The sequence below is a fragment of the Chiloscyllium plagiosum genome, chromosome 3 (assembly GCF_004010195.1).
Source record: "Chiloscyllium plagiosum isolate BGI_BamShark_2017 chromosome 3, ASM401019v2, whole genome shotgun sequence".
Taxonomy (NCBI): domain Eukaryota; kingdom Metazoa; phylum Chordata; class Chondrichthyes; order Orectolobiformes; family Hemiscylliidae; genus Chiloscyllium; species Chiloscyllium plagiosum.
This window is the reverse complement of record NC_057712.1, coordinates 96975966-96998654: the sequence shown is the minus strand read 5'-3', so window position 1 is coordinate 96998654 and position 22689 is coordinate 96975966. Positions and strand designations below refer to the sequence as shown.

Genomic DNA, 22689 nt, shown 5'->3' with positions numbered 1-22689 from the left:
GCCTATCACCCTCACCTTAACCTCCTTCCACCTATCACATTCCCAACGCCCCTCCCCCAAGTCCCTCCTCCCTACCTTTTATCTTAGCCTGCTTGGCACACCCTCCTCATTCCTGAAGAAAGGCTTATGCCCGAAAAGTCGATTTTCCTGCTCCTTGGATGCTGTCTGACCTGCTGCGCTTTTCCAGCAACACATTTTTCAGCCAAATTAGGCATTAGTAAGCCCATACACAATATTGGTCTCCTTATTAAAGGAAGGATGCATATATCTTGAAAACAGTTCAGGGGTGTTTTATTAGACTAATACCTGGAATGGGGAGGTTGTCTTATAAGGAAGGGTTAGACTGGTTATGTTTGTACCTGCTGGAGTTTAGAAGTGTGAGAGTTAACTTGATTGAAACTTACAAGATCCCTCTAGATTTTGTCAAGGTGCATGTGGAAAGAATGTTTCCTTTCGTCCAAGGCACGAAAAGGGGAAAGTTTTCATGGGTAGGCAGGAATGCATAGAAATCAGATCAACCATGATTTCTTTGAACACAGGAGCTGGTTCCAGTGAGTGACTAGCCTATTCCTGCTCTTAATTCATGTGTTTACACGCCAAGAAATTTAAAAGTATAGGCCTAACTAACAGAAAATGCCATTAGATGCCAGCTGCAACAAAATCTGGTCCAATACAACTCAATCAAAATAAACTCATGAGGTTATCACTCACATTTCATGCAGATGGTTCATTAATTTAAGTTATCCTACGTCCCATATGGTATCTTTCCAATTCTACATCACTTGGCTAATGATGTAGTCCCTGTGCTTTTCCAATTGAGGAACAATCTGCTTCATCACAAAATTTCTACATTTAAGCATAACTTGAGAAAAAAAATTCCAAACAATGTTGGCTGAGGAAGTTATAGATTCTACTTTTTCTAATTCAAGCTAATGGCTTATTGTTTATTGGAAAGAAATTTTGACAAGTGAATAAATTCACATTTACCGCTCCTTCAAAAATAACATTAATTGTTACATCATTCCTTAAAAGGCTCAATATAATAAAATTTATCTGAATAATGGGTAATTAATGAAAACAAATGAGTGTTTATTTTTTATTTTACCAAGTTTTGAGAAGATTGTTGCTCAGGTTGAAGTTCTGGATGTAGGTTTGCTCACTGAGCTGGAAGGTTCATTTCCAGACGTTTCATCACCCTACTAGGTAACATCTTCAGTGGGCCTCTGGGCAAAGCAATGCTGATGATTCCTGTTTTCTATTTATAAGTTTGGGTTTCTTTGGGTTGGTGATGTTGTTTCCTGTGGTGATGTCATTTCCTGTTCTTTTTCTCAGGGGGTGGTAGATGAGGTCTAACTCAATGTTTAGATTCATTGTCTCTTGACCAAATGAGATATTTCTTAAATAAATAGAACCAAATGTGTTTTTTATTATTTCTGTCTGCAAAAGGGGCGTGACTTATATCTCTCAAAACCCTTTGAGCTTGGGTCAGAAGAGATGATAAAATTTAAAAACTCTCAAACTTGATCCCCACATGCTAAATTTCAAGTTTAAGAGAGACAGAAGAATGGACAAGCAGCCAAACCATCTCTATGGGGCAGGCTATATATTTAAATATTACACAACTGGAAGCTTCACATTTTGTTTATTTCATAAATCTAATCTCTGCCTGACCTCAGAAAAGGCAAAAATTGCTTCCTGAAGAAAGGTTAACTGCATTCACAGTGCAGTGCTTCACGTAAAAGTAGGACCAGGAGTGCATCTCCTCAGCCTCCTAAGCACCCTTTCCCCTTTGGATTAGGCACACCCTTCCATCTTGTGCTATGCTGATACTTCTCATTATCTTGTACCCACCACATTTCGTCTAACACAAGGCAATAAAAGTCAAACGGAATAGAAGATGGGTATTTAGCCAATTAATCCATATTGGCAAATGGACAAATTCATGACAAATCCAACCAACCCACCCTATTCCCATAGCTTTGTAACTTTGATTCCAAGTGCCCATCTTAATTCATTTTTAAACTGTTAAGCGCCTCAGTTTCCATCACCCTCATAGGCAATAAGTTTCAGGTCATTACCACTTCCTGTACGTAAATGTTCTTTCTTACGTCCTCCCTGCATCTCTTACCCAAACCTTGTATCTACGTCCCCTAATCTTGAAAAAGATGAGCAAAAGGTAACTGTACTTCTTTAAGGATCTTAAATTTGACATAATCATGTACAACTCTTTCAAATTAACAGGCCTTAGCTCTTGGTCAAAAGAGTTCTTTAAATCCATAGCGAGAAAAGGCCACTGATATCCCTTCAACATCAACCTTTGTTACTTAAAAATAATGTAATAGATTAGTGAAACATAACCTACTCTCTACAAAAGCATGCAGGTTCTCCTCAAATAACCTGAAACTAAAATCTGATCTACCAGTGAAGCTAAAGTAACTTCCTGAGTTACTAGAAATGTCCTTGCATGCTTTCCTGAAAAATTTTAAAACTCACTCTTGGAAATGAGAGCAGTGTTAGCTGGGCCGACATTTATTGTTCACCTCAAGTTGTCTGTGAGATGATGGTAACGACCTGCTATAGATCAGCTGGTTCAGGATATTTGGTATCTTGCCAAGTGGTAGTCAATAGACTTGTAAGGCAAGAAAATGGAATGTTTGTAGATGATGCAACTGTGAGGGGTGTAACTAACTAATCACCAACTTCAAATGGTCCCAAAGTCGATTGTTGTGTTGTATTTCCATATAACTCCCCAAATTGCCTTGCCCATTCAGCTTGGGTTTAAATAGAATTTGGTGGGTTTTTTTAATATATGTGGCCACTGAATAAAAGGAAATTATGGAATACTGATGCAAGATATTGCTCTCACCACAGCTGTGATGCTACTTTCAGTTATCGGCATCATTGTTGAACAGACAACAGAGCCGCAAAAGACTACAACGAGGAATCACTGGTAACAAAATTTTTGATAAGTATAGTTTTGCTCAACAGAATATATAAACTTACACAGAAATATAATTCTGATTTTCAAAAGGTTTAAGACAGTTACTAGCAAAAGACTTTTCAGTGTTTGAAGAATTTGTAATAAGCAGCAAAGTCTCTGATATACCACAATGGATAGATGGGGAACAAATGCACATACAAACCAGTGTTCTAAGAATACAGAATGCCTTAACACAATGATGGGCAGTCACTATAATTGGAACAGGTTGAATTGCCTTCTTCATGGATACAATTTCTATAGTCTCACTGTGACGTGCATTGGGATATTTGGTTGCATGAAGTGGCACCACAAAGATGTTGTTGCTTCAGCAAAATGTTTAGCTAGACAATTCCTCCTCCTTTAAGTTAAAACTATTGTGTTGTTGCTCAACATTGTGCGCTCTGCAAAGCATTAGGTAATAAAATCCACTACTTTCCATTTGAAATTACCTACTTCTAAGTACCCATCAATTCTAATTTGTTGAACAGAAGTGTGTTTCCAATTCTGCCTTAAAAACTTTAAGTGGTATGCGGAAAATGGTTTTCAAATAGAATATCATTCATGATCTCACTGAGTAGCAGAGTGGGTTTGACAGGCTGAAAGGCCGACTCTTGTCTTCTCTTTACATTATCTGCTTATATTTCTTAATTCACATTAAGTGGACATTTCAATTATTTTTCCATGCAAGACTTTGAATTAACAGGCATAGGTGACAAAATCAATACGGACAGACACAGACGTCAATCTGAGCAACATAAACCCTACTCATGGAGAAGGCCATTAGGAGATAGTGTCCCTTTTGTTTAGAAATAGGGAGACTATCAGTGGTCATTTGTGGTTAGTTGAATATCACCGTTGATTTTCAGCAATCGTACAGTGCTAGCTTTGCAGTTGTTAAAGAGTTCAGTTTACAATTTTCTACATATGGATAAGAATGTTGCTTTTTCTCCCAGTGAAGCTCAACCATGCAACCTTCTGGGGGACATTTAAAGGGAGCTAGCATTTAACATTGTCCCTTAAAAAGTATTTATTTTCTCCTTGGCCAGCATTCTCGTAAACGTCTTCCACGCACACACTTTTGCATTAAACTTTAACTCATTCTATATCAGTGACACAATGGCAACAATGTATAGTATATACAAGATGCATAGAAGCAACATGCCAAGGCTCCTTTGACAGCACCTTCAAGCTCCCAACCTCTACCACTTAAAGGACAACAGCAGATGTACATGAACACTAAAATTTGCAGTTTTTCCTCAAGTCACTCAGCATCCTGACTTGGAACTATATTGTTGGTCCTTCACCATCAAAATCCTAGAACTCGCTGCTGAACATCACATGGAAGTGCCTACAGCTACAGACTCAAATATTAAAGAGGTGAGTCACCATTACTTTCTCGAGCAATTTGAGATGGGCTGTAAATGTTGGCTTAGACAGCCACACCGAGATCCCAAGAACAAATTTAACAATGTGCCCTTAAGTAGATTGGTGTCCAATTTTACTTTGCAACATTACTATAAAGTATCTGGAATGGTTTATTATTTCAAGGCATTTTAAGATGAAAGTTCCTATTAGAATCATGATCCAATTTTAAATACATAATTATTACAGGCTATTTGTTCACTGGACGACTTATTTATGAAGAGCTCTGTTCTGGTTGGAGTTGTGTGTGAACACAATCTGGGAGGAATATACAAGTAAAGGTTGAAAAGACTTAACATTTGTTCAGTTACATCAATGGTTTTGACTTTGGACTAAGAATTCTGGTTCCTTTATAACATTACTGTGTGATTCAGTATGTTATCATTATTTGATTCATACTTTTTGTTTGTAATAACTCTAGAGCAAGACAGCCTGCATAAAATAGTATGATATCCTCCATTGACGCCAGATGCACACATTCTCCCTATTCAATGTTCATTATCAGTTTTTTCAGTTCAGATTAGATTCAATTAAATTTAATAGAGAACATAGAATATAGAATATTACAGCACAGTACAGGCCTTTGGCTCTCGATGTGGAACATGTGGAACATGTGGAACCAATCTGAAGCCCATCTAACCTACACCAATCCATTCTCATCCATATACTTATCCAAAGACTATTTAAATGCCCTTAAAGTTAGCGAGTCTACTACTGTTGCAGGCAGTGCAATCCACGCCCCTACTACTCTGAGTAAAGAAACTACCTCGGACATCTATCCTATATCTATCACCCCTCAACTTAAAACTATGTCTCCTCGTGCTAGCCATTGCTCTCTGACAAAAAAGGCTCTCATTGTCCACCCTATCTAACCCTCTGATTATCTTATACGTCTCAATTAAGTCACCTCTCAACCTTCTTCTCTCAAACGAAAACAGCCTCAAGTCCCTCAGCCTTTCCTCATAAGACCTTCCCTTCATACCAGGCAATATCCTAGTAAATCTCCTCTGAATCCTTTCCAAAGCTTCCACATCCTTCCTATAATGCGGTGACCAGAACTGTACGCAATACTACAAATGTGGCCACACCAGAGTTTTGCCAAGCTATAGCATGACCACATGTTCCAAAACTCAATCCCTCTACCAATAAAAGCTAACAGACCGTATGCCTTCTTAATAACTCTATCAACACGGGTGGCAACTTTCATGGATCTATTTACCTGAACACAGAGATCTCGCTGCTCATCTACACTACCAAGAATCTTACCATTAGCCCAGTACTCTTTAGTCCTGTTGCTCCTTTCAAAGTAAATCACCTCACACTTTTCCATATTAAACTCCATTTGCCACCTCTCAGCACAGCTCTGCAGCTTATCTATGTCTGTCTGGAACCTACAACATCCTTCATCACTATCGACAACTCTATTGACCTTAGTGTCATCCGCAAATTTACCAACTCACCCTTCTATGCCTTCATCCAAGTCATTTATATAAATGACAAATAACAGTGGACCCAAAACATTTCCTTGTGGTACCCCACTAGTAAATTAACTCCAGGACGAATATTTCCCATCAACCACCATCCTCTGTCTTCTTTCAGCTAACCAATTTCTGATCCAAACGGCTAAATCACCGTCAATGCCATGCCTCCATATTTTGTGCAATAGCTTACTGTGAGGAACCTTATCAAATACCTTACTGAAATAAGAAGTCATTTTATGAGTACTGAGAACCGAGTACTGATACTGAGAAAAATTCATAAGCTGGGGTTCATAAATTCCTTATGTCGATAAAGATCTTATGGCTTACATGAGAGCTTCTGGATTGGAGGGCAGGGGGACATGGCACCAAACAGACCAAATCAAACAGTGCAACACTTTAGGCATGCAAGTAAGGTGCCAAATATGCAGCCAGTACACATTAGGTGCATTACGATAATATTTAATACAATCAGCAAAGGAATCATCCAAATCATTTCACACACAGCTTCAAAACCTATCATGCAGTGGGAACCTTAATCCAAACCAGTGTAGATAATAACTCAAAGTCCAAATGTAATCTTCAAATATAAGGTACTTTGTTGTAATGTGTTACATACCAAAGCATTCGATACTGGATGTGACGTACACACAGTATATATTAAAAAATCTGCACAGCATATCTACGTGTTGAACAGTTACACTGCTAGTCATGGGTAAACTTTTCAATAGATAAAAAGGTCACACATAAACTCTGAAACAACAGATGTGCAATTAAAACCAATGAGTGTCCTAAAATTATGCAGAAAAATATGAATATGTGATCTACAACAAAATGAGGACAGATTGACTATGTTGTTCGATATATTGAGATCATTCCTGAAGCAGCTGTTAATTTTATGCTTCAGTGACCAGCATATGTTATTGGATTGAAGGTTAGTACTGAGTATACAATACTGTTTGGAGAATTCAAATTCAGGTCAGCAACAGCTACACTATAGAAAACAGCTGTTCTAAGAAGGAAATGTATTACAAATACAGTAAGCCAGCAAAATACATGTCTAAAAGAAGTTGTAGCAGTAATTTCAAAAAATATTTTCTACAAGCTGTAAATAGGTCTACCACAGTATAGATATTGTGCAAATGGTACCTTGACTTCAGCACGATGTCAGTATTCCTTATTATAAGGCATAACAAATATACAAGACTATTTACCATAAATTTTACCTATAGCATTATATCACAAAAACACCATTCAAGGCCCTCAGATAGGGTCTTGTCATTTGTTAGTCTCATTCCCACAGCAAACATCTTCAGAACTGAGCGATATCATCAAAATATCTTAACATTGACCATTCATATTTCTGAATCCACGTGTTTATCAATATATTGAGATGCAAGCAAACTGGGGGAAAGAACTAAAATAAAAGCAAATCATTTTAAAGCATTCAACAGAACTCTCATTTTTTTCATGCTAAATATGTAACACAAGGCTTCTAAGGCATCAACATGTAGTTATTCATAATACTTCCCCAACAAAAAGCCAAAACAAAGTCATTTCAATAGATCAACTTGAACAAAACAGGTAATTTAAGTTTCCTAGGTCTGTGCATCCATATTGACTGACATAGCAAATCAATGTAGTGCAGAGTTTGCAATGTAGTGCAAAGTTAAGTGTATATTGCTTGCAGTGTTGTAACTGGGAATTGGCAGAGTGCTTGGCTATAAGATCTAAAGCAGCGTTGGCGCAGACAGTGTTTATCCTGCACCTGAACAGAATACAGAATGACTTCTAGCTAGGCGCTCACAAGAACTGACTGTATTTTCAGGATGCTTCAATGCAAACAAGGGACACCACTTTACTTAGGTATGTTATGGACCACTTCAAACCACCCTCAAAATATATTAAGATAATCCAGGCTCTACGTTTTTCTCATTTTAATTGTACATCTGAGGGGTTATGCAATTTTATTGGTCAAACTACTAGGCTTGAAACAAAACACACTTTATTCACACACTACAATTAAAATACAGGCACAATAAAAAGAAAATAATTGGCTTAAGTGTAATTCTATCCAAATGTTTAATAAAGTAATACTTACAAACTACTACTAATTAACTGTTCCAATACAGTAACACTCCAATAACACACCCATAGCAAAAGCAAATTCACTAAAATTGATTGCCTCACATGCAATTCCAGCAGCAGATACAGAATCCCAGCTTTAGCTTGAGAGAGAGAGAGGAATAAAAGCTTCCACATCCAGCTTCAAGATGCCAACAAATGCTACGGAAGATTAAATTAAAAAAAACTCCTGGTTCTGTGAGAGTTTGACCCCACTCACTCAGGCTGCTCCCAGTGTTCCAACTTTTTTTAAAAATCCCAAGGCCTCATAAGCTATTTAATTTTATTAGCTTTGAAGCAGACTGCTCACTACCTCTATCTCAACCTACCTTTATAAACAGAACAGGGGAAAAAATTCCAAAAGAGAAAATGCTGGAAAATTTCAGCAGGTCTGGCAGCATCTGTAAGGAGAGGAAAGAGCTGACGTTTCAAGTCTAACTGACCCTTTGTCAAAGCTAAAAAAAGGGAGAAATAGGGAGGTATTTATACTAGTTAGACAAAGGGTCAGTTAGACGCGAAACGTCAGCTCTTTTCTCTCCTTACAGATGCTGCCAGACCTGCTGAGATTTTCCAGCATTTTCTCTTTTGGTTTCAAATTCCAGCATCCGCAGTAATTTGCTTTTTATAGGGGAAAAAAATTCACCGCTTAAAGCCATAGTATTGTCGCAGGTGTCACTTGAAATATTACAGCATGGAAAAAGACCAATATGTTTGTGCTCCACACAAGTCTCCTCACAACCGAAAAACATATTCACTTCATTCAAATGTACCTAAATAGCTTTCCATTAAACACACCAACGCTATTTGCCTCAACTACTCTTTATGGAACAAGTTCCACATTCTCATCACTCTAAGTGAATATGTTTTTGTCAAATGCTTCTCACATGTATTGTGGACTTTGTTGCTCATCCCTAACTTTTGATTCACAGGTGAAAATATCTTCTGAACACCATTTCAACTCTTCATAATTTTGAGGACATCAGATCATTTCTCAGTTCTTTTCTAGAAAATAAACTGTAAACTCTTTCCTGTTGAGTGTTGCCACCTGCCACAGTGTGTTTAACTCTTATACCTAGCAAAGAAACTTTGAATCGACTCAATAATAATAAACTATAATATTTATTTAACACAATTAATAACATAAATAAAATATTCTATAAACTAACCACTTACTCGATAAATCTAATCAACTATCTTGTGCTTTAATTAACTCTGGATAATCATGTACCACCACACTGGATCTTGGCCTTCATTAACGTGGCAATGACCTTCTGGTCTTCTTCCGGGGATGTCTTCTCTTCTTGGTGGTTAATCTCGAGTTATCACTCCTGCGGATGATGTTGCAGCTATTTTTATACTTAGAAGTCTTTGTATCTTTTTGGGAGGGTCTTCGATGTATACCAATAGATCGATCAGGGTCTGATCACATTGACTAACCAGGCATTGACATGACAATAAACAATTTAGGCCGTGCTGCATTTCCCCATAGGATGTGCAGGTAGATGGGTTACACGTGGGAAATGGAGTGTTAAAGGGATAGGCTAAGGGAGTTGGTCTGGTTGGGATGATCTTTGGAGGAGAAAGTGAAGACTGCAGATGCTGAAGATGCAGATCTTTGGAGGGTCAGTCTTCTGATGGTCAGTGCAGATTCAATGGACCGAATGGCCTATTTCTGCACTGTAGGGATTCTATGAGAATAATATGACTAGAAGTTTGCATCTTGCATTCACCACGATGAACACAAGAATGCCAAAGTTCAAACAATCACAACAATTTATATATTTATACCAGAAGGGTCCTGATTGTATGACTAGACATTCAAAAAGGTACCTCACAAAAGATTAAATGATAAGATAAGAACCCATGGTGATGGAGGTATATTGGCATTGACAGAGAATTGGCTTATGGGCAAGAAACAGCAAGTAGGAATGAGGGGTTCTTTCTCAGGTTGTAACTATTGGGGTTCCACAGGAATCAGTACTGGGACTGTATCTGTTTACAATATGTAACAGTATATTCGGGGTTTGGAAGAAGGCAGCAAATATACTGTAGCCAAATTTATAGAAAACAGAGGCAAGTTGTGACAGAGGGACTGAGAGTTTACAAAAAGAAATTTATAGGTTAACTAAGTGAGCAAAAGGTTGGCAACTGGAGTATCATGTGGGAAAGTATGACGTTGTTCAATTTTGGAAGGGAGAACAAAAGAACAGTGTATTAGTTAAGTGGAGAAAAGGTGCAGAAAGCTGCAAAATAAAGGAAATTTGGACTACTTACGCATGAAACACAAAACCAGCATACAAATGCAACAGATAATCAGAAAGGCTCATAAAACAAAAACAGAAATTGCTGGAAAACTCAGATCTGGCAGTATCTGTTCGTGAGGAAGGGTCATGGGACCTAAAGCGTTAACTCTAATTTCTCTCCACAGATGCTACCAGACCTGCTGTGCTTTTCCAGCAATTTCAGTATTTGTTTCTGATTTCCAGCATCCGAAGCTCTTTCGGTTTATCTGCCCTCATTTCAAGAGGCCTGGAGTGTAAAAGTCTTACAGTAACTGTACAAGGTGCTGGAGCGTCCACATCTGGAATACTGTGAGCAGTTTCAGTCTCCTTACAGCATTTCATTGGAGGCATTCAGGGAAGGTTCATTAGAATGATCACTTGAATGGAGGGATTGTCTTATAAGCACACGTTAAACAGGTTTGGACACTATGAATTAGAATTTAGAAGAATGAGAGGTATCTCATTGAAATACATGAGATTCTTAAGAGACCTGACAGAGTAAGTGTTGCAAGGATGTTTCCCTTTGTGCGAGAACTCAGACCAGATAGCACAGTCTCAGTATACAGAGCCACCAATTTAAGATAGAGATAAAGAGGAATTGAGTGTTCAGAATCTTTGGAAGTCCTTGCCACAGGGAACACCGTTTTTGTGTATATTTAAGGCTAAGATAGATAAGATTCTTGAACAGGAGGGGATCAAGGGAAAGCCCAAAAAAATGGATGCAAGGAATATTGGATCAGCCATGATTCTATTGAATGGAGGAGCAGTCTTGAGGTACTGAACAGCCTAGTCCACTTCTTATTGCTTATGGTCTTTGTCCACTTTAATTGGCTGAGGCATTACCATGGAGAAAGCAATAAGAAACTATAGGCCAAATGGAGAATCCATGGCACGGAAATAAAAAGCTAATGCTTGAAACCAAATTCAGTAAATTTTTTGTTTTAAAATTTCAACATCAGGTAGCTAAGCATTGGCAAGTGCTACTTTATAGCAATGGGATTTCCTAAATTAATCTAGTCACATTTGCCAGCATTTAGTCTATTTGCCTCTAAACCCTTCCTATTTATGTATTCATTCAGATGGCTTCTAAATGTTGTAATTGTACCAGCCTCCACCACTTCTTCTAGCAGCTCATTCCATACACACACCACCTTCTGCATAAAAAAAGTTGCCCCTTAGGTCCCTTTTAAATCTTTCCCCTCTCATCGTAGCAACATCCCTGAATCTTTACTGCACTTTTCAAGTTTAACAACATCTTTCCTACAGCAGGAAGACCAGAATTGAACACAATATTCCAAATGTGGCCTAACCAACGTCCTGTTCAGCTGCAACATGACATCCAAACTCCTATACGCAATGTTCTGAGCAATAAAGTCAAGCATACTAAACGCCTTCTTCACCACCCCAATAAAAACCTAAAGAACTGTGGATGCTGTAAATCAGTGACCAAAAGAGAAATTGCTGGAAATGCTCAGCAGGTCTGGCAACATCTGTGGAGCGAAATCAGAGTTGACGTTACAGGCTGGGTGATTTGGAAGGGTCTACCAGAATACCATGCAGAACCTTGTTGAACACCTTGCTGAAGTCTATAGAGACAATGTCCACCACGCTGCCTTTATCAATCTTTCTGTAACTTCTTAAAAAAAAAATTAAGTTAGTAAGACACAATTTCCAATGCACTAAGCCATGTTGACTATCCCTAATATGTCATTGTCTTAAAGTTTAGGAGAAGATTTGTAGCTCGGGTGCTTGTTGTTGTGGTCCTGTTCACCGAGCTGGGAATTTGTGTTGCAGATGTTTCGTCCCCTGTCTAGGTGACATCCTCAGTGCTTGGGAGCCTCCCGTGAAGCGCTTCTGTGATGTTTCCTCTGGCATTTATAGTGATTCGTATCTGCCGCTTCCGGTTGTCAGCTCCAGCTGTCCGCTGCAGCGGCCGGTATATTGGGTCCAGGTCGATGTGCTTATTGATTGAATCTGTGGATGAGTGCCATGCCTCTACGAATTCCCTGGCTGTTCTCTGTTTGGCTTGTCCTATAATAGTAGTGTTGTCCCAGTCGAACTCATATTGCTTGTCAGCTTGTCATCTGAGTGTGAGGCTACTAAGGATAACTGGTCGTGTCGTTTCGTGGCTAGTTGGTGTTCATGGATGCGGATCGTTAGCTGTCTTCCTGTTTGTCCTATGTAGTGTTTTGTGCAGTCCTTGCATGGGATTTTGTACACTAAATTGGTTTTGCTCATGTTGGGTATCGGGTCCTTCGTCCTGGTGAGTTGTTGTCGGAGAGTGGCTGTTGGTTTGTGTGCTGTTATGAGTCCTAGTGGTCGCAGTAGTCTGGCTGTCAGTTCAGAAATGTTTTTGATGTATGGTAGTAAGGCTAGTCCTTTGGGTTGTGGCATGTCCTCATTCCGTTGTCTTTCCCTTAGGCATCTATTGATGAAATTGCAGGGGTATCAGTTTTTGGCAAATACATGGTAACGATGTTCTTCTTCCTCTCTTTGCAGTTCTGGTGTACTGCAGTGTATTGTGGCCCTTTTCAACAGTGTCTTGATGCAACTTCTTTTGTGTGTGTTGGGATGGTTTCTTTCGTAGTTTAGGACTTGGTCTGTGTGTGTGGCTTTCTTGTATACCTTTGTGGTGAATTCTCCGTTCAGCGTTCTCTGTACCATCACGTCGAGGAATGGGAGTTGGTTGTCCTTTTCTTCCTCTCTAGTGAATCGGATTCCTGTGACTGTGGCATTGATGATCCGCTGTGTGTTCTCTATTTCTGTGTTTTTAATGATTACAAAGGTATCATCTACATATCTGACCCAGAGTTTGGGTTGAAGTTGCGGTAAGACTGTTTGTTCTAACCTTTGCATTACTGCTTCTGCTATGAGTCCAGAGATGGGTATGCCGTTGATTTGTTCATATATTTGGTTGTTGAATGTAAAGTGTGTTGTGAAGCACAGGTCCAGTAGTTTGAGTATGCAATCTTTGTTGATAGGTTCCCCGTTTTGTTGTCTGTTCTGTACGTCCAGCAGGTTGGCTAGTGTTTTGTCGATAGAGGTGAACAGTGCCGTTACATCGAATGGGACCATAGTTTCTTCCTTGTCTATGTGTATATTTCGGATGATGTCCAAGAATTCCTGTGTTGACTGTATAGAGTGTCTGGATCCGCTGATCAGGTGTTTCAGTTTCTGCTGCAGTTCTTTAGCCAGTTTGTGTGATGGTGTCCCTGGTAGTGATACTACGGGTCTGAGTGGGATGTCTGGTTTATGCACTTTAGGTAGTCCATAGAATCTGGGGGTATTGTTGCTTTCAGATTTCATTCTTTGTAGGTCAAACCTGGTTATTTGTCCGTTTTTTTGTAGGTTCCTCAGTGTGCTGTTTATCCTATTGGTGAGCTGTGGGGTGGGGTCAAACTCCCTCTTTTGGTAGGTGGTGGTATCTGCAAGTAGTTGTTGCGCTTTTTGTTTGTACTCTGCTTTGTCCAGGATGTCATTGTCTTTTCTATCTCTCAGAATCCCCTCAAACAACTTACCCACCGCTGACGTCATGCTCACTGGTCTTAGTTCCCTGGCTTTTCCTTACCACCTTTCTTAAGTAATGACACCACAGCAGTCACGCTCCAGTCTTCCAGCACCTCACCCACAGATATCAATGATACAAATATCTCAGCAGTGGATCCAGCAATCACTTCCCTAGCTTCCCACAAAATTCTGGGATACAATTGATCAGGTCCAAGGTATTCATCCACCTTTATGAGTCTTTAAGACATCCAGCACTACCACCTCTGGACACTTTTCAAGGTATCATTATTTATTTAGAGTCATAGAGTCATAGAGATGTACAGCATGGAAACAGATCCTTCGGTCCAACCCGTCCATGCCGACCAGATATCCCAACCCAATTTAATCCCACCTGTCAGCACCTGGCTCATATCCCTCCAAACCCTTTCTATTCATATACCCATCCGAATACCTCTTAAATGTTGCAATTGTACCAGCCTCCACCACTTCCTCTGGCAGCTCATTTCATACACGTACCACCCTGTGTATAAAAAAGGTGCTCCTTAGGTCTCTTTTATATCTTTCCCTGCCCACCCTAAACCTATGCCCTCTAGTTCTGGACTCCCCAACCCCGGGGAAAAGATTTTGTCTATTTATCCTTACCATGCCCCTCATAATTTTATAAACCTCTATTAGGTCACCCCTCAGCCTCTGACGCTCCAGGGAAAACAGCCCCAGCCTGTTCAGCCTCTCCCCATAGTTCAAATCCTCCAACCCTGGCAACATCCTTGTAAATCTTTTCTGAACACTCAAGTTTCACAACATCTTTCTGATAGGAAGACCAGAATTGCACACAATATTCCAACAGTGGCCTTAACCACTGTCCTGTACAGCCGCAACATGACCTCCCAACTCCTGTACTCAATACTCTGACCAATAAAGGAAAGCATACTAAACGCCTTCTTCACTATCCTATCTACCTGCGACTCCACTTTCAAGGAGCTATGAACATGCACTCCAAGGTCTCTTTGTTCAGCAAAACTCCCCAGGACCTTACCATTAAGTGTATATGTTCTACTAAGATTTGCTTTCCCAAAATGCAGCATCTCGCATTTATCTGAATTAAACTCCAACTGCCATTTCTCTGCCATCGGCCCATCTGGTCCAGATCCTTTTGTAATCTGAGGTAACCCTCTTCACTGTCCACTACACCTCCAATTTTGGTGTCAAACTTACTAACTGTACCTCTTATGCTCACATCCAAATCATTTATGTAAATGACAAAAAGTAGAGGACCCAGTACCAATCCTTGTGGCACTCCACTGGTCACAGGCCTCCAGTCTGAAAAACAACCCTCCACCACCACCCTCCGTCTTCTACCTTTGACCAGTTCTGTATCCAAATGGCTAGTTCTCCCTGTATTCAGTGAGATCTAACCTTGCTAATCAATCCCCCTTGGGGAACCTTGTCGAATGCTTTACTGAAATCCATATAGATCACATCTACCGCTCTGCCCTTATCAATGCTCTGTTACTTCTTCAAAAAACTCAATCAAGTTTGTGAGACATGATTTCCCATGCACAAAGTCATGTTGACTATCCCTACTCAGTCCTTACCTTTTCAAATACATGTGCATCCTGTTCCTCAGGATTCCCTCCAACAACTTGCCCACCACCAACGTCAGGCTCACTGGTCTATAGTTCCCTGGCTCGACAGTCTGCGACTTCCGTATCCGTGCTTACGTTTTCCATCATGAATCTCACCCACCTTCTGAGGACCCCTTCTCCTGCCTCCAAGATACTCCATCCACTTGGGCACCCCAGCCTGGTCCGTTACCCGCCTTAACCTCTTTATCTCTAACTGCCGCCGTGACATTGACTGCCTCAGCCTGGCCACACCCCTCCCCCACTCCAACCTGTCACCATCGCAAAGCGCAACCCTCCACTGCCTCCGCTCCAACCCCAACTTCACAATTAAACCAGCGGACAAAGGGGACGCAGTGGTAGCTTGGCTCACTGACTTCTGTACCTCTGAAGTCAGGCACCAACTCATGGACACCTGCTCCTACTGACTCCTCGACCAAGACCTCACCTGCCACCATCAAACCAACATCTTCCAGACCTTCCACGACCTCATCGTCTCAAGGGATCACCCATCCACAGCCTCCAACCTCAAAATTATGGAACTCTACACTGCCCAGTTCTACCTCTTACCCAAAATCTACAAATCTGAGTGCCCCTATCCAACATATCCGCATGCTCCACAGAACTTATCTCCTCATATCTCAACATTGTTCTGTCCCCCTTGGTGCGGGAACTCCCACATATGTTCACGACATCACCCATACCCTCTACCTGTGCCATGACTTTTGTTTCCCCGGTCCCCAACGTCTCATCTCCAACATGGACATGCAGTCCTTGTATGTGTCCATCAATCATGGCAACGGCCTCAGTTTCTTCCATTCCTGCTGACACATTCATTCAATTAGCAGAATGGTCCTCACCCTCAAAAACTTCTCCATTGAATCTTCCCACTTCCTTCAGACCAAAGTGGTAGCCATGACACCTACATGGGCCCCAGCTATACCTACCTCTCTGTAGGATATGTGGAACAGTCCATCTTCCGCAGTTACACCAGCACCATTCCCCACCTTTTCCTCCACTACATCAAAGACTGTATCTGCATCACCTCGTGCTCCGAGGGGTTGAACAGTTCACCAACTTCACTGACATTTTCCACCCTGACCTTAAGTTCACCTGGAACATCTCAGCCAAGTCCCTCCCCTTGCTGGACCTCTCCATTTTCAGCAACCGACTCAACGAGGACATCTATTTTAGACCTACCAACTCCCACAGCTACTTGGACCACACCACCTCACACATCCCTCTCCTGTAAAAACACAATCCCTCTGCCTCCATTGTATCTGCTCTCAGGAGAATCAATTCCACTCCAGGACATCCTAGATGGCCTCCTATTTCAAGGCCCACAATTTCCCCTCCCACATGATTATCAATGCCCTCCAATGCAGCTCCTCCATTTCCCGCACCTCCACCCTTGAACTCCACCTCTCCAACCGCAACTCCACCTCTACAACCAGAACTCCCTGCTCCTCACCTTCCACCCTCCCAATCTCCAGACACAGCGCATTATCCTCCGCCATTTCCACCACTTACAATCAGACCCACCACTAGAGATATATTTCCCTCCCCATCATTTTCTGTGTTCCATTAAGACCATTCTACCCATGACTCCCTCATTAGATCCATACCCCTCATACCCAGCACCTTCACTTGCCGCCGCAAGGGGTGTAAACATGCACTCAACCTCCCCATTCACTTCCGTCCTATGCAAGGGATCTTTTCACATCCAGCAGTGATTTCTCTGCACATCCACACACCTCATCTACTGCGTCTACTACTCTCGATCTGGTCTCCTCTACATTGGGAAGACAGGACGCCAAATCGCAGAATGTTTCAGAGAACATCTCTGGGACACACGTACCAAACAACCCCACCGCCCTGTGGCCGACCACTTCAACTCCTCCTCTCACTCCGCAAGGATACCTAAGTCCTGGCCTCCTCCACCGCCAAATCCAAGCCATCCGACTACTGTTGGAAGAACGCTTCATCTTCCGCCTTGGGACCTTTCTACCACAGGGCATCAACATCAATTTCACCAGTTTCCTTATCTCCCCTGCTCCCACCTCATCCAAGATCCAAACCCTCCAACTCGGCACCGCCCTCTTGAACAGTCCTACCTATCCATCTTCCTTCCCACCTGTCTGTTCCACCCTCTCCTCCGGCCTATCACTATTTCACTCCACCCGAATCTACCTATAGCCTTCCCAGCTACCTTCCCCCGCAACCCCACTCTTGTATTTATCTCACAGCTCCATGAAGGGCTTATGTCTGAAATGTCAATTCTCCTTTGATGCTGCCTGACCTGCTGTGCTTTTCCAGCCCCACACTTCTCCACTCTGATCTCCAGCATCTGCAGTCCTCACCTTCTCCACAGTATTCAACGACACAATATACTCGTTTAGTATCTCACTCATCTCCTGCAGTTCCATATATGGACTACCTTGCTGATCTTCAAGAGGCCCTATTCTCTCCCTCATTACTCTTTTGTTCTTAATGTATTTGTAGAATCCCTTGGGATTCTCCTTAACCCTATTTGCCAAAGATAGCTCATGTCCTCCTTTTGCCCTGCTGATTCCCATTTGGAGCATACTCCTACTGTCCTTATACTCCTTTAGGGATTCCCTTGATCCCAGCTATGTATACCTGACATATGCCTCTTTCTTTCTCTTGACCACAGCCTTAACTTCTGTTGTCATTGAGCATTCCCTTTACCGATGAATAGCCTCGCCCAATCAAAGTTCTGGCCTAATACCATCAAAATTGGTCTTATTCCAATTTAGAACTTTAACTTTTAGATCATTATTAGCTAATGAAATATTTTACTTATTAGAAATATAGTACTCACTACAGGACTGAGATAGACAGCCAAATTAAACCAGCCTTTCTACATCTGTATTTGCAACACAGTAAAATTAAATCAAAGACTCCCAAAAAGTCAATTCATTGGTTCCTAGCCCGACTTTTGAATCACCTATGTGAATAATTTGACTTAGTTAATAATTTATTTCCAGACACTAGCTTTGTATCTTAAACAAAAGACTTAATATATTAAATCACAATAACTTTGGCAGAAAGAAAATGAAACAACAATGTTAAGCTGATTAACATCTATGCTTTCAACCCAAAACATTTATTTTCAGCCCCATTCACACAAAAGACAGACACAGTTAAGGAATCAACAAAAGAAAATAACAAAACTAGTCAGATTATGTAAATGGCTTTCACAATGTGTTTTACAGGCATAACTTTGGATTCCTTGGTTACTTTACTGAAACATTGCTCAGGGTCACCTCAGTTCACCCAGGCAAAGGCATACTTCTAATTCAGCTGTCTACTCTTTGGGCTCTGGGAAACTGGCATAGCAGAATAGGCAAGGAGCATTCAAAATTTCATGCTGTCTCAGCAGCAGCCAAGAATCATCTCCCAGAAAATACAGTTCAAAAACAACCTCTGATTCTGCTTCTGCCTTGATAAGCTCTTTGAAAGGCTTCAATTACCATTCAACATCTGCCATATGCTTGAATATAGGGATTCTTCCAGATTTGGTGTTGGAGGTGCCTTTGCTGAGGACTGATCGCTCATCCTCAGTGAGGGGGAGGTCTGGGGGGGATGGTGAAAAATCAGCAGGGCTGGGAACTAGGACCTGGTATAGGTGTGGAGTTGGGAGTGGGGGTGGAGCCTGTAACTGGAGTGGGAGTGGTGGTGGGGGGAATAGGGGTGGAGTCATTAGCAGGGGTGATGTTCCCCTCAGGATTCTGGGGGGGGGGGCAGGGATGGTGACAGTGGGAGCCGTAGAGTATGTGTCGGCGGTGTGCAGGTGAGTGGGTGTTGTGGAGGCAGAAGTGGTGCTTTTCCAGCACCACTCTAATCTTGATTCTTCCAGATTTGTCAAAACCAATTCCCAGACACTGACCTCATTAATAGCAGAAGTTGGCTATCAGTTTAAACACAATGCTCTTCCCAGCATCCTTGTGTTTGTTGGAACTCCTTCAATCAAGAATCAGCCTGAAAGCAGTCTCCAGACCTGGCCTCACTTGTTTAGTCTGTTCCATGTACTATAAGCTATACCAAAGTTCACAAGTAATTTTCAGCTCACAATTCAAAGTGGATAAAAGAATAAAAACAAAATAATGAAAAATCAGTGAGGATTCTCACACGTGGCAAGGCATGATCTAACACGCAATGATGATCAGACAGGTTACAATTATTTGAAACAGCAATGTGAAGGGAGAAAGATTTGATTGATTAGTTATTGAGTTCAAGTTATCAGGGTACGTATTCAGGTGTTGTAGTGAAAGTAGATACAAAAACTAAAAATACGGTACCAAACACATTTCATTACCTCATCTCTCTGCTGATGCCTAACTGGTGTCCATAATTTTTTCCTAATGCTTCAATTACCTTTTGACATGCTTTACAGGAGCAATTATCAACTAAATAACATATTTTAATGCCTTTTTTCCAAAATATCTCAGCATATTCCTCATCGGTGATATACTACAACTATTGAAGCAAGTATTATTTATGGTGCTGTAATAATTTCACTAACTCGACTAATTTTATTGGGATTTATAGTAATTCACATTGCCTTCACAAATAGTATTTCACTGCTCAATTGTCATTAGATTGATGCAAATTAGATTACACGCAGCAGGAGTTCACAGCTTCTCTCAGAAATACTATTACTGCCATCCACTATCCAGAAAACAAACAACCAAATTGATGAGTTGAATACATAACTAGATAAATGTCCAGATTCTTAACCATGGGTGCCAGTTCTGAGCAGTGAGCATTTCAGAAGTTGCAGTGTACAAATATTAAAATTTAGGATTTTACTGAAATTCATGGAATATAAAACAATGAGGGTATGCTAAACCTATACTGATCATTTGTTAGGTCACTAAATCTGTAGCCTCCAACACCTACAACAAGGGAAAAAGATGGAATATCACCATCTGTAAAGCTCTATTCCAGGACACTCACCATACTGACTTTGAAATATATTGTAATTTTTTTAATCATTATTGGGTTAAAATCTTGGAATTACCTACCTGACAACAACTATGTCACATGGGTTAAAGTCATTCAAAAAACAAAATGGCTCATGCCACTTTTGCAAGGAAATGAGAATTGGGCAAAAAATGCTGGTTTTGCCAGAGATAGTTGCTTCTCTTGAAATAGTAATATGCTCACTGTGGAAACTGAGCAAGCCTCCTTAGATAGAACCTTCCAAACTCATGAGAACATTCATCTCAAAGGGCAAGGGGAGTAAACACATGGGATCATCACCACCAGCAAATCGCCTCACACACATCCTAAGATGGAACTATGTCACTGGTCCTTCACTGTCACTGGGTCAAAATCTTGGAACGCCTGCCTAACAGCAATGTGAGTGCCACTACACCCCAAGGCCTGCAATCATTCAAGAAGCTAATTAGGGTGAGCAATAAATATTGGCCTCGCACATCCCATGAACAAATAAAAAAAAGGAATTCTGAGGTATGACAGAATTAGAAGTGAGGAACCTCAAGTGATATAAATGAAAGTGGAGACGAGTGGGTCTGAATAGCTGCTTGTGTGTTTTATACCTTATGGAATCCTATTTAGAACTAGATTTTATTATCACCTGTACTCAAGTACAGGGATACATGACGATAGTGAAAAGTGTACAAAGTCACCATTTTAGTGCAAAGGTGCCTAGGAACAAAATCTTAGATATAAGTTAGAAAAAATAAAGAAACAAAGTTAAAAATTCAGCCCTTCTAAAGCAGGGAGCGAGAGGAAAAAAAGCAGGCAGAGCAGACGGGTACACGCTGCGCTTCACCTCAAAGCCAGCAGTATTAGTTTGTAAAACAAGGTAGCAATTGGGAAACAACAGCAATTAAATATTTCTGTGTATAAAACCAATTTTAATTAAAGACAAAATCATAGGACTAAAGCATAAGAATGTTTCGAGGCTACCCAAATAGTGGAAGGAAAAATGAAACTCACACAAATTAAAGGGAAGTATTTGAATAAGTGGGCTACAGTTTAGGACTTCGAGAAAAAAAACCGACATAGGGAAATTTTGTGGTAAAACCCCATTCTTTTTAATTGCAATGTATTGTGGACTGTTCTCTTAGTGAATACATTGCATTGCCAACAGAAAAGTAAACATGACTGTACTTGATTCAAAATAATATGGTAGGTCAGTTAGCTTAGTTGGTTGCATGGGTGGTTTGAAACCCAGTAACGCAAAACCAATTCCCATACCAGCTAAGTACAGAGGAAGGACTTGTCAGCTCCCTCTGACAAAGCTATGTTGAGTATTCTTGATCAAAAGTTACCCCTCTAGAATTAAAATAGAGATTAATTTTCTGTTTCACCATTTTCTCCAATAGTTTCCCTACTGCTGACATGATACTCAATGGACTACAGTTCCTTCTTCCAGCGCTAACATCCTTCTTGTAAAGTGAAATCACATTTGCTGTCCTCCAGTCCTTTGGTATTTCCCTTGTGTTCAGTGATGATTTAAACACTTGGGTCTGGCCTCTGTCACTTTTTCCCAATGTTCTCACAACAGTCTGGGAAACAATGCATCCAGAACTGGAATTCATCCAATTTTAAATCTGCCAAAACCACATATATCTCCTCATTTGTTATATCAGTCTGCTCAACAACTTCATAGTCTAGTTTCTTTGGTACTGGCTCAGGACAAGGAAGTTGTACCTCTGAGACAGAGATGAGGAGGACTTTTCTTCCCAAAGGGTAGTAAATCTGTGGATTTTTTTTAACCATAGAGGGCTGTCATGGCTGGGTCATTAAACACATTCAAGGTTGATATAAACAGGTTTTTAATCAGTAAGGGAACCAAGGCAGGAAACTGGAAGATTATCAGATCAGGTCTGATCTCACCGAATGGTGGAGCGGACTTGAAGGACAGGACTGATTAGGGATAGTCAACATGGCTTTATGCGTGGGAAATCATGTCTCACAAACTTGATTGAGTTTTTTGAAGAAGTAACAAAGAGGATTGATGAGGGCAGAGCAGTAGATGTGATCTATATGGACTTCAGTAAGACATTCAACAGGGTTCCCCATGGGAGATTGATTAGCAAGGTTAGATCTCACAATATACAGGGAGAACTCGCCATGTGGATACAGAACTGGCTCAAAGGTAGAAGACAGAGGATGGTGGTGGAGGGATGTTTTTCAGACTGGAGGCCTGTGACCAGTGGAGTGCCACAAGGATAGGTGCTGGGTCCTCTACTTTTTGTCATTTACATAAATGATTTGGA

General features: G+C 40.8%; 1 protein-coding gene across 7 annotated transcripts in view; it reads right to left on the bottom strand.

Annotated features, from left to right (window-relative positions):
• The window catches only part of rngtt (RNA guanylyltransferase and 5'-phosphatase), a 418275-nt gene that overhangs the window by 222340 nt on the left and 173246 nt on the right, over positions 1 to 22689 (bottom strand). The gene's annotated exons all lie outside the window — the stretch shown is intronic.